This window comes from Muntiacus reevesi, chromosome 5 (genome assembly GCF_963930625.1).
Source record: "Muntiacus reevesi chromosome 5, mMunRee1.1, whole genome shotgun sequence".
Taxonomy (NCBI): Eukaryota; Metazoa; Chordata; class Mammalia; order Artiodactyla; family Cervidae; genus Muntiacus; species Muntiacus reevesi.
This window is the reverse complement of record NC_089253.1, coordinates 20,052,320-20,069,604: the sequence shown is the minus strand read 5'-3', so window position 1 is coordinate 20,069,604 and position 17,285 is coordinate 20,052,320.

The following is a 17,285-nucleotide window of genomic DNA, read 5'->3' as shown; positions in this document are numbered from 1 at the left end:
CAACGTGGATTAAACTAGAGATTATCATACTAAGTGAAGTTAAGTCAGGAAGAGAAGGACAGGGACGTCCCCAGTGGCTCAATGGTAAAGAATTTGTCTGCCAATGTAGGAGACATGGGTTTGATCCCTGATCTGGGAAGATCACATATGCCATGGAGCAACTAAGCCCGTGTACCACACCTATTGAGCCTGTGCTCTGGGACCCAGAAACCACAACTACTGAAGCCCACGTGCCCTGGAGCCGATGCTTTGTAACAGAAGTCACCACTATAAGAAGACTGCACGCTGCAACTAGAGAGTAGTCCCCACTTCCTGCAACTAGAGAAAAGCCCATGCAGCAATGCAGACCCAACACAGTCAAAAATCAATAAATAAATACAAATAAATACAATTTTAAAGAAAAACAACAACTTAAAAATGTTAAAGAAAAGGCAAAAGAAATATAACATCACTTATATATGTGTAATCTAAAATACGACACAAATGAACTTATTGATGAAATAGAAACAGACTCATGGGGCAGACTTGCTGTTCCCAAGGGGGAGGGGAGAGAAGGGGGGATGAATGGGGAGTCTGGGATTAGCAAATGCAAAATATTATACACTGAATAGATAAATAAGGTCTTACTTATTACCAAAGGGAATTATATTCAATATTTTGTGACAGGCCATAATGGGAAAAAAATATGAAAATAATGTATATATTAATATGTGTATAACTGGATCATTTTCCTTTACAGCAGAAATTAACACAACATTGTAAATCAACTATACTTCAGTAAAATACATTTTAAAAAAAGTGTGTGTCTCTCATTTTGTTTTCAAATCATTCAGTAGCTTTTTGACCATGGCCCACAGGAAGACACACATCATGATCTATGTAAAGACAGAATTTCACAAAGGGACTTTTCTCTTACAAAGTGTAACATACTTTGATATTCTCTTACATATTTTCCCTACAGGTCTGTAAATTGATAATGTGTACACTTACAGGTCATAATCCTCAGTTTGAAAATGATATTCAATTTTAAAGTAGTGGCTCTCAGAGAGTAGGGAGATAAAAGAAAAACTATGTAATATTAATGAATAAAAGCACATATTTGCTATAAGAAAACCAAGAGATCACTGGTTCTAAATTTTTGCCATGAATGAGGATCACATGAAAAGGTTGTTAATACACTCATAGATTACTGGACTCCATACCTGGAGATTTGATACAGTAGAGTGGTGAGCAATCTAGTAATATGCTGGTTTGGGTTATACACTTTGAGAATCTAGGAGTTTTCACACTTTTGAGTCTAGGGGGAAATCAAGGATTTCTTTCCACTGTTCATTTTTTTCCACCTGTCCTCAGAATTCTAAGAATGCCCCCTTGTGGCAAGTTAAGGAAAAAGTTAGGAAGACAAGACATCCAAAATAGCACTGATGAAAGCAGTAGAAATAATTCTCAAATATAAGGGAACGACGGAGGAGGAGATGGTTGGATGGCATCACTGACTCAATGGATATGAGTTTCAGCAAAGTCTGGGAGAAAGTGAAGGACAGGGAAGCCTGATGTGCTGCAGTCCATGGGGTTGCAGAGTTGGACACTACTGAGAGACTGAACAACAACAAAAACATCCCATCTCCTTCAGGAAGGAGAACAATGATCGTTGTAAATAGTAAAGCATGGGACTCAAAAGTCTAGAATTTGGAATCAGATGAGCCTGATTCATGTTGGGGAGGCTACTTAACTTTTCTAATTCAAAGACTTCTCATTTATAATGTAGCATAATGACAACATTTCTTTACATTTTTTAATATTATTGTGAAAATTAAGCACATTAACATATAAAGCCTGGTGTATCCTGATTTACAGTTTAAGCTGTGAATAACTGTCCTCTGGAGAAGGCTCTTGAGAGTCCCTTGGACAGCAAAGAGATCAAACCAGTCAATTCTAAATGAAAACAACCTTGAATATTCACTGGAGGGACTGATGCTGAAGCTGAAGCTCCAATGCTTTGGCCACCTGGCATGAAGAGCCGACTCACTGGAAAAGACCTTGATGCTGGGGAAAATTGAGGGCTAGAGGAGAAAGAGGTGACAGAAGATGAGACGGTTGGACGGCATCACTGACTCAGTGGACATGAGTTTGAGTAAACTCCAGGAGGTACTGAAGGACAGGGAAGCCTGGTGAGCTGCAGTTCATGCAGTCTCAAAGAGTTCAACACAACTTAGCAACTGAGCAACAATGAACAACAAATGTCCCCTAACATTCTCAACTGTAACACTTGCACCACTCATACTCCTATCTCCACTGTCAAGCCTTCCACCTAACACATTTTTCCCAAGACACATCCAGAAAGAAGCACCAAAGAGCCAGTGTGAATTCAGAATTCCAATATACCCCTTGCTCCTGCAGGATTCTAAAACTCCTTCTACCACTTGAAGTCTGTTACTTCAGAACAAGCCGTTGTGCTATACAAATCCCAGCTGCTGTCAAAGCAAAGACTGACTGACATAGCTAATGACAATACATCCCACAGGAGCGTCTGCTTACTGCTGCAGACATGTCTCATGCATGTGGTTAGCCCCGAGTCCCATGCCCTGGAACCTGCTGGTGCTATCAGCGCAGGTGTCCACGCCAGGCTCCAGTGGTGACCTGAGGTTCACAATTAGAACAACCTTCCTCTCAGTGCTGTGTTCAGCTTCACATGGGCAACAGTGAGTGTGCCGGATTTTCCGGTGCAGAGCTCTTTTTCCTTTACTGATGCAGAATTGACATACAATATTATGTAAATTAGAGGTATACAATAAATAATGCATAATTTTTTTAAGATTACATTCCATTTATAGTTATTTAAAATACTGGCCAAAATATTAACTATATTCTCTCTTCTATGATATATCCTTGTAACTTATTTTTTTTTCCCTTGTAACTTATTTTATATATACTAGTTAGCCCTTTAGATGTAATCAATAATTTTCAAACACCACAATTACATAAAATAAAAATATCCAGACTTTAAAAATAAAGCTAAGGACTTCCCTGGCGGTCCTGACATCCTGGTGGTTAAGACTCTGCGCTGCCAGTGCAGGTGACGCAGGTTTGACCCCTGACCAGGAAAGTAAGTTCCCATACGTCACATGGAGAGATAAAAAAATAAAATTGAAAAATTGAAAAAAAAAAAAAAAAAGAAACTAAAAGTCATCAAAAAACAAAGCAAAACTATCTGCTTTAGAAACATAGGTCACATTTCTTTGATTAATAATGATTTGTCTATTTTTTTCACCATCTGAAAATAATGAAAGGAAATTAAAATGATCAATTTCTGCCCTAAAGGAGCTCATTATATACTTGAGGATATAAACACATATTGAATTTCTTTGATCTAAAGATTTTTCTCACATTTGAATATTTCTAAGACCTAATGACATTTAAATGTAGTAATGTTCATTTCTCTCTGAAAGTAAAACTCTTTAATAAATCAGTGCCATATTAATAATCTGTGCCATTTCAGAATCAAAACCAGGAAAATTAGAAACTAGCTATAATAGAATACAAAAGGTTGTGTAAATGTCTCTCCAGATATTTTTAGGCTATACAGCTAATAGGAGTCAATTTTTAATAATAGAAAGCTTGAGAATGGAAAATGTAGACACTGACTTCTATACAAACACACAGACAATGTGCATAAATATCACTACCAATATTATTTATCACCATCACTATTCAGTTATTAACATAAATCTTATAGTATTTTAATGTGAAAGGTATCTATTCTTCATCTCTAGGAAGCAACAAACCTCCAAGCAATGTTAATAAGCACAGAATAGCACTCAAGTATTTGTAAATTATAATATAAAATAACTCTCAGCAAAACATCCAAAAATTCCAACCTAAAATATTAAAGCATGTTAATAAAATACAAAACTTGCTTCTGCATTATTTTTAAAAAGAATGTCTCTTTCATGATACAAATAAATAGATGTGATGTGTAAAGTTTCAAACCTGAATTTTGACATTTTAATTGCAGAAGCGAAAATGAAAAAATATCTGTACATTTGGTTAGATTTGAAATGAAAAACAAAGCAAAACAAAATACAGCTTTCCTTAGCTGCTTACATTTGCCTAGGAAATCATAGCAAAAAAATGAATGATGCAGTGTGGAAAACAATGTCATTCTTGAGCAAAGGTTGGCATCTGGACCTACTTATAATTAGGCAGTCACTAAGTGCTGCAGTCAGACTGAAGCCTTCTGCATAATTTTAAATATCCACTTCCAAATGCATACACAGTTTTAGAAATGCACAACGATGCTCTGAAATAGGTGCCCAGAATTTATCTGCACATTTTTGAAACCTGTGATATCATCCAGGAGAAAATAAAAGTTTGTAAGTAAAAAGATTTTTTTTTACAACATACCTTTTATTTCTGTCTCATTTAATAATATCACAATCACCCTGTGTGGTGTTGTAAAAGTTTATGAATGGTGCTCCGGTTTCTATTGGAATATCTCACTTCAACATACATTGTTATTTAGTTGCTAAATCCTGTCAGACTTCTTTAAGTCCCCATAGACTATAGCCTACCAGGCTCCTTTGTTCATGGGATTTTTCACTGGAGTGGGTTGCCATTTCCTTCTTCAGGGGATCTTTCCAACCCAGGGATTTAACCCATTCCTCTGGCTTTCCTGGTGGCTCAGACGGTAAGGATTCTGCCTGCAATGCAGGAGACCCGGGCTCAATCTCTGGGTTGGGACGATCCCCTGGAGAAGGGAATGGCTACCCTTCAATATTCTTGGTTGAAGAATTCCATGGAGAGAGGAGCCTGGTGGGCTACAGTTCAAGAGGTCATAAAGAACTGGACAGGATTGAGTGGCCAACACTTAAACTTTTCACTCCAGCACTGGCAGGTAGATTCTTTACCACTGAACCACCTGGGAGGCCCTCTTAGCTTTGTTACAGATACTCAGAGCAGAGAAAAAGATACAAATGGTATAAATAAAATGATTTGCTTATCTAAACATATGTACAGGAAAATTTACATAAATAAAAATTATAAATGCCCAAAGAACACATATTAGAGAACAATTATTCTTTTATAAATAAACTCACTGTATTTATTTAAATATCACAGTCTTTGAATTCCCTTAAAATCTGGTTTATAACATTTTGATTTGCATAGAACTTCACAGGAACACACTTCATATGAAGCATGGTATTTCCATGGCCTCTCAAAACATCAATATTCATAGACGCTTTATAGATCTGTGAAGTAAGTTATCTTCTGGTCCGAATACGTTTATGTTACAGAAGAATGTGTCGTTTACAGGGGTGGAAATTTTATAGTAATTATCTGTGAGATGAGAGAAATTTGGACCAAGAGATTTACAGACAATGTCCAGCCATGTAAACTCTACATACACAGCACTCGTACAATACTGCAGCTGGCGGACTGATGGAGAGGAATGGAGGAGGCAGCCAGAGGGAATAGGATTCCTCGCCTTTTACAGATTTGCAGCATGTCAGAGCATATATGGAATCCCAGGGGTGACATCCTCTGAGGGTTTCTTAATAAGGGGTACTACAGAGATATTCAGGGCTTGCCTGTTGGCTCAGATGGTAAAGAGCCTGCCTGCAATGTGGGAGACCTGGGTTCAATCCCTGGGTTGGGAAGATCTGGAGGAGGGCATGGCAACCCACTCCAGTATTCTTGCCTGGAGAAGCCCCAGAGACAGAGGAGCCTGGCGGGCTACAGCTCATGAGGTCACAAAGGGTCAGACACGACTGAATGTCTAAGCGCGGCATGGCACGGAGATATTCCCAAATAAGAAATGATTTTAGTTGTATACGCTATATAAACTTTGGCCAAAATTGAAGTGGATGTGAGGGAAGAGTGTGATTTCAGAGCACCCAAGACTTCTAATTATCTTCTGCTGCAGTTTTTCAGTTTTCAAACTTAGGCCAGGATGGTGAAGTACCAGGAAAATGGACAAAGGGTAAGGAAAGCGAGAACAAGGGAGGGGTGAGGGGGAGAGAGAGGGACAACGATGCCTGGCATTTCAGTACAACAGCACAGACAGAAAACGCTGCCTCGGGAGTCTACTACAGAGAGTTAGGGTGGCCTCATGGAGACACCTTTAGATTCTTAATACAGCTGTCTGTGAGCGTCTCCTTTTCTGCCTAAAGTCTGGTGAACAATGGAACTTGCTCGAGGACAGCGCAGTCGTGCACAATACGTGTGACCCTGGCCTTGCTCCCTTGCTGCCACCATTTGTATACATCATTCATAATGCTCTGAGCACACAGGATCATGGGAGACGCATGAGTTTCGTGATACTCAAAGTCAGGACAAGGTCAGCATGTTATATCTACTACTTGCTTCAAATCCAGAAAGAAAACAGTGGTGTTCTCAGAAGTATGAATAACCAAGTCACCAGGTCATACTCTTTCCTACTCATCTCTTTTTCCTGACTAGCCAATCAGTGATCTGGAGAAGACGACAGAAAGAAAACAAGGGGGAAACAGGGCAACCTGTACTTTGTTTTCCTCTCAGTCCTTTGCTTAAGAGGAAGGTGGAGAGTATTGGTAGGACTTGCATGTGTCAACAGGATAAATAAGACCTGGGTAAAGTGTTTGCATTTCTGCTGCTACGATAAGAACAAAACACACAGGCCACCAGCAGCTCTGAAACACAAACTGTGCAGTTTCAGTGATTATGCAAGAGTTCAGTGTTATTTAAAACTTTCAAAAAATAATTTTGAAAATATTAAAAAAATAAAAAGTGAAAGTTGCTCAGTAGTGTCTGACTTGCAAGCCCATGGATTATACAGTCCATGGAATTCTCCAGGTCAGGATACTGGAGTGGGTAGCTGTTCCCTTCTTCAGGGCATCTTCCCAACTCAGGGATCCAACCCAGATCTCCCATATTGCAGGCAGCTTCTTTACCAGCTGAGTCAACAGGGGAGCTTAAAAAATAAGGTTCTTATTTAAAGCCCTTAATATTTTAACATTAAAACATTTAAAATTATAACTAAAGCATTTAAAAATCTAAATAAATATAAAACATTTTAACACTAACATTGTACAGTGCAAAGGTTAATAGTAAAATTTATGTTAATAAAGTTTCTTTTTTTTCTTTAGTTAGAATACTATTAACTAATATTGGATTTCCCAGGTGGTGTTAGTGGTAAAGAATCCTCCGGCCAATGCAGGAGACATGAGAGACGTGGGTTTGATCTCTGGGTAGAGAAGATCCCCGGTAGGAGGGCATGGCAACTCACTCCAGTATTCTTGCCTGGAGAATCCCAAGGACAGAGGAGCCTGGTGGGCTATAGTCCACAGTGTCACAAAGAGTGAGACACAAGTGAAGCAACTTAGCAAGTACCCATCTAATAATTAAAAACCACCATGACAGGTAGAGAAAGAGAGTGGATACTGAAGAAAGGAAAACATATCATATTTTAGTAACATTAACAGCATAGTTTTGCTGCCTTGTGAACAAGGAGGCTTACATTTCCATTTTGCACTGACCTCTGCAACGGATGCAGCCAAGCCAGTATCACAGTTAAAAAATCTTAAGGGAAGAGGAGAAGTATTTTTCTTGTAACAGCAGAGTGAATGGAGTGCTATGTTGTAACCAGAAACACTTACGAGAGAGTCTCTCTTATGACTCGGTTATTGTAGGAAATCTCTGCACACTCTCGCACATGGGCTCCCAGATACAGTCCCCCTATTTGCCACATAAGCTTCTCCACCTCTCACTGACATTAATTAGCCTAACAGATTTCCCTATCTTACTGCGGGAGTACCCTTTGTGAATGTCAAAGTTGCTTTAGTCCCAGGTCTGAACACAGTTTATCCTACAACAACAGGCTATTCATTTGACTCAAACCATTAATGTCAGTTTCATGTGAAGTTCTGGCTTGAGTTCTGCTGGAAAGGCGGTGTGAAACCATCCAGAGGACAGGGATATGAGTTCAAAATACACTTGCCTCATCCAGGTTCAGGTTGAGGTCAACAAAATCAGGACACAGATGCATCACCCATTTGCTGTATACTCTACTTAAACTTTTAAGTATAGCATATTTTATTGTCATAATCACAATCAAAAATCTCAAATATGTATCCTTGACCACAGAAGGTGATCAGAGAAATGAGATGAGTTTTGAAGTCTTCCAAGGGTTGGAAGCAAGACTGTATCATTTACTTGACAAGTTAATCACCCTCTGAATATATTTTCTCACTGATAGTGAATCAATTATATTCAAATATTACTTTTCTCACAGAAGGCAGAAAATTATAACTGAAGCAGACAATCAGTAGTAAAGGGGGAAAAATGATTAGCTGCTATGTTTGCCATTCGTTTGGCAATTGAGACTCTGAATTTCTTTCCCGCATTTGGGAATACTCTTCCTCATGAAACAAAGTCCTCTATCAAAAATATAAGATGCTAGATATTTAATCTCCTGACTTCTCCAGCAATAAAACTAATTGGCATAACCCTGGGTACTCAAATCACAGGCATTCAGCTCCAACTTGAGTAATAAGCTGGTGATGCAAAGTATTGAGGACTGTCCAGAAGCTCTTCTGCTGAGGCTGGCGTGAGTTAAAGCAGACTGCAGAAGCATCAGGGGTGACCTTTCCAAAGGCAGATGGAATAAGCTCCTGTGTCCTTTCCCAGGGGAAACAATGCTAGTGTTTGTGCCAGGGAAGCACTGCACCATAATTTATAATATTGGTCCTCTGCTTTGGTTCTACTTCTCTCCTAAAGATTCTAAGAGCTGTCTGGTAACTTCTGAATACATTTTCTGCTTCTATTAGCTAGACTTGTTTTCTGTTGCTTGAACTAATAACCCGGATTGATGCAGCAGATGATGAATCTATTCATAAATTCCAACAGGGCTTGACAAATGACACAGGGATAAATAATATTTCACTCTAAGTGAGGATTTCTATAATCTAGAATCTTATTGATGACTACACTCTGGAGAAAAACAATGGATGTTTATTTCATATTATGTTAGAGAAATAACTACAGAATTTGAAATGCATAAGATCACTTTCTAAGGAATAAGGTAGCTCAAGGGAAAGACTATCCTTTGTTTTAAGTGTATGTGGATTATATAAAAATCTTTAAACAATATGGCATTCTTATTGCTGAGAGATGTAACAGTTCCAGGGCCAAGTTCATAGAAGATTCTCAGTAAGTCAAGGCTTTTCAACTTGATTTTATTAAGTGCAGTATAAGGAACTGTCATACGTTATTTTCTTAGCACCTCATTTGCTGGACAAGTAGGCTGATGTTTCTGATGATTTTTAAAAAGACACCAGGGAATTACATCCCTGAAGCTCTCTGATGCTGGTGTCCCCCCTCTTCTTTACTCACTCAAGAGAATATATGTAATAAGAGTCAAAGAGGAATTAAAAGGGCCCTGGGATTTTAGAAACAAGAATTCACACATCTCTCTTAATCACCGTAGACTCACTAACTCCTTTGGTGGTAGAAAGAAATCCAATTACTACCAGCCTAGGGCATCCTAGCTTTTCACTGGATTTATTTAACTTCCTTACTTGACCTTGCTTTGGTATCTATTCCTCTTTCTGGAGATTCTCTGGAACTATTTGGTTTGTCTCTTAAAGCAAGACACAAATGTACCTCTTGGACTATATGTAAAACACCATTTTTCCTTTGTTTATAAGTATTGAGATTAAAATGATTTAAAATTACATATTTTTTTTCTATTTGTACCTCAGAGTTTTTCCTCCTCCTGACCCATCTCTGTCTCCCCTAAGTTGCTTCCAGATATCAATCTACCAGTCAAAGTCTCAACCCTCTCCAAAGAACAAGAAGGGAACTAGATCCTATACTTACCAATAAAAATTCTTCATCTGCAAGAAACACAATCTTCAACTAAAACAGATCTAACAAAATAAATGCTATATCACTCAATGGAAATCTGCATTAGAAAGTATAAGCCTTGGTGCAGTCACTTAGCAATATCATGAATAACTCAGAGGCATCACATTTTTTTCATGATGTCCAAAGAAGGCTGTCAATATCTTTCTTCATGGTCCCAATATTTCAGCTATATCTCCCACCATTACATTCTCACAGGAGAGCATCCCAAATAGGAAAGAAGGGAGCAGGAATTAAACAGCTTTCCTTTTTTACCAAGAAAGGAATTTTTTTTTTCTTTAAGAAAACTCGGAGAAGATCTCCCTTCATCTCACTGTGTGACCCATCCTCTCTATAAAAATGAATGGTAAACAAAATCTTTATTCTTTGAGTAACAAAGAAAGTGTTAAATATCATTTGGATACGGAGTCAACAGTGGGTGTGGTACCATGGATTTTATCAAGGTATAGTAAGCAACATCTTGCAAAAGTCTCAGCTTTAAAATCCAAAGTTCAGGACTATAATTCAGATTTCAGTAAGCAGGTTATATTTATTGTGACTAAGGCATAAACTGTACTATTCAGTCATAAAGGTGGAACCCTTTAGTATCCGTGATGAATGCCTTTAGTTCTATTTCCTTTTATTGTACTGAGCGTGCTGTCATGAGCATTATATAAGGTAGGTATGACTGCAACAGCAGTGGAGCTGAGACATCCACATGAAGGAGATGAATCATACCAGTGCATTTTTCTGCAGGATTTTGGATCACGGCAAGTGAAGGAGTGAAAACTGCAAGTAAAGACAGATGAGTCAAAGGCAGATGTAAACCGTGCTTATTTGAGCCGCTCTGCCCCAAGAGACTATGGAGATACAATCCACGGTGATAAATGTTAAAGAAAAAAAGAGGGATTCAGCTGAAAACTATTCTGACTGCACCATAGAAAGTGCTGTCTACTTGCTGCGATATCTTATAAAACAGAAGGCTCTAGATCAGACATTTAAAACAGAATTTGTCACAGTACAAAAAGTCCTCAGTCAATATCCATGGTGCATAGTTTGTAATTATCTGTGCTAATAGACTAGGTTGGACAAAAACAATTCCTACATGCTAGATTCTTGTTTGTAACCTTTTACTCTTTTGTCATATTATCTGTTCCAGAAAACTATCTTGAACTTGACTCATCAACCTTATTCTATCTTTAAGAAGGGAATTTAAAAAACATCAATGTAAAATGGCCCTGCAATGTCAGTAGCAATCAATTGTAGGGAATATAAGTGTAGCAGTAGTAATAAAACATAAGGAAATCTTTCACTGACATTTTATTTTCATGACTGGATGAAATAGCCAATAATAATATTATTTCTTTTTCACTTCATGCTAAGGACCTTACTTCTTATGTATTATTTTTGATGATTATAAAAACCCTGTCTCAAAAATAATTGAACTAGCTTAATTCACTCAAGCTATGCAACTAGTGAGATATAGAACTGGTCTTAAAGTCCTAGAATTGTCTTATTTCTAATAGGTTGTAATAGAGAAAGCAGCATGTCTCATAATACCTGCTCCACTTTGAAACAATTACAGGTAGATGCTTTCTTCTCAGGATGCCAGACATAAGAAAGAAAAAAGGGAGAGGACTGAAAAGAGTTACTGCTACTCTCTTAAGTAAAGGTCAAAGAAAAGACGAGGAATAAGGCTGATAAAATATTGCCTATATAGCAGGTATAGAAGTCATGATTCTCCAGAAAAAAAAAAAGAATAAATAGGATGTGTGCATATGGGTGTCTAAATAGATACAGACATAGATACAGATATGGATATAGATACAGATAGAGAGAGAGATGGATGTATTTTTAAAGGCATTGTCTCATAGAATTGTAGAGACTAGCAAATTTGAAATCTGCAAGGCAGCCAGGCAGGCTAGAAACCCAGGGAAGAGGCAATGCTGTAACTTGAATCTAAAGGCAGTATGTAGGCTGAATTTCTTTTTTCTCAATGACTTTAATCTTTTCTATAAACTTTCACCTGATTGCATGAGGTTCACATAATGGAAAGTAATCTACTTTACTCAAAAGTCTATTGATTTAAGTATCAATTGTATCTAAATGAATATCTTCACCATGATATCTAGATTGGTGTCTTACCAAAAATTGGGTACATCACTGACTCAATGGACATGAGTTTGAGCAAACTCCAGGAGACAGTGAGGCACAGGGAAGCCTGGCATGGTGCAATCAACAGGGTCACAGTCAGACATGCCTTAGGAACTGAACGACGACAGTAAAGGTTCTAGAGCCTATCCAAATTACTCACCAAATCAGGGAGTGACAGCTGAAAATGCTACACAGAAAATTTATACTGGGACAAATTAAATTATCACTTAATGCTTTCATTGGCTACTAATTTTTAATATATTAATGCTATATACATTATATAGAATTGACATTATTAATAATGTTTCATAACACTAATCTTTATCATTATATTAAATAACATCACTTTCCTTAAATAAAGTTAATGCACAGAAACATTCAAGCAATACTAATTAAACAAGTATCAAACATCTAATATAAGCCATGTGTGTGCCAAGTCCTGGGGATAAAAGGAGAAAAAAGGACTTTAACTCTGTTCTCAAGAAGCTAAGAGTCTAATGAAGGGAGCAGAGAAACAATAAAAAGCATAATTAGATAATTAGATGAAATAATTAAATCTTCTTTTCACTACTAGTTTCAGTGTCAAAGCTAGGGTTATTGCAATTATTAAAACTGGATTAAGTCACCCTGGTCTGATAGGCTGATAAAGGTGAGTTCTATACCTTCAAGCATATGTCTTTTTGTCATGAATAATTTTTCAGCCCAAATAGGAATATTAACAAATTTTCAAATCAGTAATAACAACTTGTTAGAAATGCAGTATAAGCACATTAAGGCTAAAAGAGTAGAAACTGCAGCTTACAGATTTTATAGTTTCAATAAAACTTATTCTACTAATTTTGGATTTACATTAAAGTTCTAAACATCCAAACGCCACATAGGGACTAAATAAAAATATGGAAAGGACCCTGCTCAGAGGGTTAAATTAAAGTTGTTGTTTGTTCCCTGAATCAGTGAGAAAGTGGGTAGTTTTGACTTAGACTTGAGTTCAAGAGTCTTCTTTGTCACTATCTGTTGTGACCTTAACAAAAGTTACTTATGCTGCCAAGTCCTAACCTATTTTTCCTGGTAATAAAATCAACTGATTGTTGGGAGTTGTAAAGATTAAATATGATCACACATGTGAAAGTGCCAAGCAACACTTGAGAGTATAATGTTCTTAGTAAAGGCTATTTCCTTATTTGTATTAGATTTGAAACTTAGGAAAACAGCTCACAGGAGAAGAGCTCATGAGACTGCCCGTTATATTGTGCATCATCTATATCTTTTACACTGGTATAAAACTGCTAATGTGATATGAAATAAAAAGGTTTTTCCACACCAGCATCGTTGCTGCTGACAGACACACAGACACACACATACACACTCTCTGTGTGAAACACAGCATACACTTCTGTATTATGAACTTATTATCATTTAGAAACGCCTACAATGATTTCTTTCTCTCACTAAAGGGTGTCTCATGTTACTCAAAAGCAAAGAACACTTGAAATGCACTGGCTTGTATAGGGATAACTCATAGGCTTAGAAGTTGTCAAAAATACCAGACTAACAAGGTCAAGAGGGCAAACAGACATGAATCGTGAGGCGGACCTCTGTTCTTGTAGTTCTCTGACTATTTCATTTCTCCAGCTAATGGACTTAAGAAGACATTTGCCTCAGTATGTTTCATGTCCTCTGAAGCTATTCGGTGACAAATATGCTTTCCATACCTTTGGCTTCATTCTGGAGAGCAAAATACATTTTGATGAATGTTTCTTAGAACACCATATAAGAATGAAGAGTCAGAGGCTAAGCATCAAACTTGAGGCTTTTCAGCTTAGATCACAAAACATTAGAGATGGATGAGATCTATTAGACCAAGCTTCTATTTTCTTTTCCCCCTTTATAATAAACAGCGGTTTGTTTCACGGCATTCTGAGTATGTTTATACAAAAATATATTAAGAAAAATTTTGAACTTTATACCATTCTAGCTTTCAGACTAACAGAGTATTTGAATGTGGGCTGGTTACTAATCTTTTTAAATTTTAATTAGTTTATTTTAATGGGAGGATAATTTCTTCACAATATTGTGGTGGTCTTTGACATTGATATGATTCAAGCTTCTCTTTTTAAAAATGCAGTGACTGAATTATTCAGAAAACTTTATTGTCAGAGAGGCGGCTTACTTTCTTTTCTTTAGTCTCTAATTATAGCATTATAGATTTGCATTAAGGAAAATTATAAAAATAATTGTTTTGGGGAGTAGAAAGTATTAGAAGAAAGTAAAAACGTTGATTTTTTTTTAATAAGGTACATTATTGTGCTTTCCTATATAGTCTTTCATCATTACACAGACAAAAGTCTCCTACATTTAGGCATTAAACTTCTTTTTAATCTTATGACACAAAAATGTTAGTAATATTAATAAACAAGCATTGAATCAGATCTATATTTTTAAGTCCCAAGGTTGGAAATTTCCTAAGCAAAAGCGTGCGTCATTAAATTATCTTCTAATAGATGCAAAGATGCTTTTAAGGTACTGTTTTAATTTTATGTATTGGCTTGCTAAATTATGAGATATTTGAATTATATAAAGTAATACAGTGTGTGTATACATATATAAAGCAAATTACACATATAACGCTTAGTTATGTAAAGTAACAAATATATGAGTTACACAAGACTGGTGTGCATAATAGTAATATAAACACTTGCGAGTACTTCCTGAGGTTTTTACCTTTTTGCTGCTGTTGTTTAGAACACACTCCTTTGTTTCTTCCTTTTGCTTGATTCTGTGTCATTCTTTACATCTGGTAAGACAGCCCACCTCTTCCAGTCTTAAAGGGAGAGGCTTCATGTAGGCGATAAATCGTCTCCGTCAACCTTGTTCACAGGTTGTCTCTCATATCTTTGCAATTGTCCAAGCAGCCTATTTAATTCTTAGTGTGGCTCAGTAGTTGAGAGCCGTGTGAAGATCTGCTGGTGTCCCAGAAGGGAAGATTTCAGTCTTGATTCAGGGCAGTTGGAAGCACGACCCAGGAGACAGCAGCTTTTAGAGTACATGGATATAGGCATTCCTGCCAGACTACCACCTGTGCCAGGAGATGTGGTATTGTCTCCTAGGGGCAGCCGTAAAAACAGGGCACAAGACGTAAAACTGGGGACCAGACAAGACCCGCCACCAAACGGAAAACGGCGCACCAGGTGGAAAACCGAACGCCGGACCTGCGTACAAGCCGCCTTGCGGAGCTATTGACACCCTGGAAGCACGCAAAGATGGCCGCCAGCCGGTCTGGCTGTCCTGCTGACGTCATCCCAGTGGGCCCACAGGTGGGTGTTAAATAAGTCCCCTGCCTTCAGGCCGACACTCCACGGCAGGCGAAGGAGACTGAGGCACACCAATCCTGGGCGCACCCTGATCTGATGCTTCCACGCTGGGCCCGTGAGGGTGAGTCCTCGCGCCGGAGCAGGTCAGAATCTTCTCAGATTGCGACAGGTGTGTGGGTCTTGTGGGGACAAGTTCCAGTGGCTTTCAAAAGCCAATATTTTGGAGGGCCTCTTTCCCAGATGTAGACCTTAAAAGCTGGGTTGTCGGATGTGCTCTGTTTAAACCCTTCCGTCCTCAGGGAGAAGCTCCGATGTTGTGTCCTGTCCCTACTGTGGGACCGTGGGTGTCCAGCCACGGTGGGATTTCTGGTGAGATCTTGGCCTTTTCCATGTTCTTCCAAGTGGGCCTGCTCTCTGTTGCTCTGTGCAAGGTGTTGCTGAGCCAGTTTTTAAGTATTTTTTGTTTGTTTTCAGAGAAAGCTGTGGGATATGTAACTAGGTTTGGAGCATCTGGGGAAGTTAACAAGATGGCGCCAGTCAGGTTCTCTGGTCCAGCCCTCTCACCCCATGGTCTGTAAACAATGACTTTGCGGATTATGTGACAGCTGAGATCACTTATGCCTGGTGAGGAGGTACTTGCTTGGTCACGGGCTGCTTTGTGTAGTTTACCATAAAAGCTTCAGCTGGTAAAGCCCTGAAGGGTTGTGCGTACTTATTGTAATGTCTGATGCTTCTGCTGCTGCGCCAGCCAGGAGAGAATAAACCCATCTGCAGTTCCTAGGGCTCCTGGCATTTTCTTCCAGCCTCTTAGCTTGCTCCTTGCCTGCTGTGGGCTCAGGGAACAGTGGGCACAGTGAGATACAGCAAGACAGTTGGCGCTGTGAACAGAATCAGTGATACGGAGTGTTTTGGGAGGCTGTGAATTCAGGACTCCCTTACCATCTCTGTTGAAACTTAACTTGTCTAACGTAAGAAATAATATTCTTCTAGGAGACTCCTCAGTCAGATCTCTGCTTCTTCTGTCTCCCATTCAAGAAGTAGCTGGTTTCTTGAATTCACTTTTTATTATTATTTTTTATCATTCCTTTGACTATTTAAAACAGGTTTATCACAGGTAGATGGCCAGAAAAACCGAATATCTTTGAATTTTTCATGTCTTAAAATCTTCATAGAAATACTTCTACAGTGTATATGTTTATCCGTATCTTGCTTTCTTTATTTAACATTATCCAATAATCTGCACTGGTAAAGAATCTGCTTGCAATTCAAGAGACCCCAGTTCGATTTGTGGGTCAGGAAGATCCCCTGGAGAAGGGATAAGCTACCCACTCCAGGGATAGCAAAGAGTCGGACACAACTAAGTCACTTTCATTTTCACTGGTATTCTTGGGCTTCCCTGGTGGCTGAGATGGTAAAGAATCTGCCTGTAATGAGGGAGACCTGGGTTCCATTCCTGGGTTAGGAAGATCCCCTGGAGCAGGGCATGGCAACCTACTTCAGTATTCTTCCCTGGAGAATCCTCATGGACAGAGCAGACTGGTGGGCTACACAGTCCATGGAGTTGCAAAGAGTCAGACACGACTGAGTGACTAAGCACAAAACAATAATCTATAAGATGCCTCTTATGTGTGTTATATGACAAGCAAATATAAGTTAGCCACAGCCACTCTCAAACTATATTTGCTACCCAGAAAATGTATTTTATGAACAGTATTTTTTCTACCTGAGCCAAATAAGATGTATCAAATATTTAGTTTTTGATTTCTATTTTCTCTGTTCATGATCAGTTTTGTAGCCTGAAATTCACAACAGTAAATGTTAATTTTGAATCTGAAGATAGCATCTCTTCCTTCTCAGGCCTAACTGTAAAATAGTATCTTTATTTACCTCCCAAGTATTTTGAAGAATAATTCTGACTATGATTTATCAGCAAGAATAGCA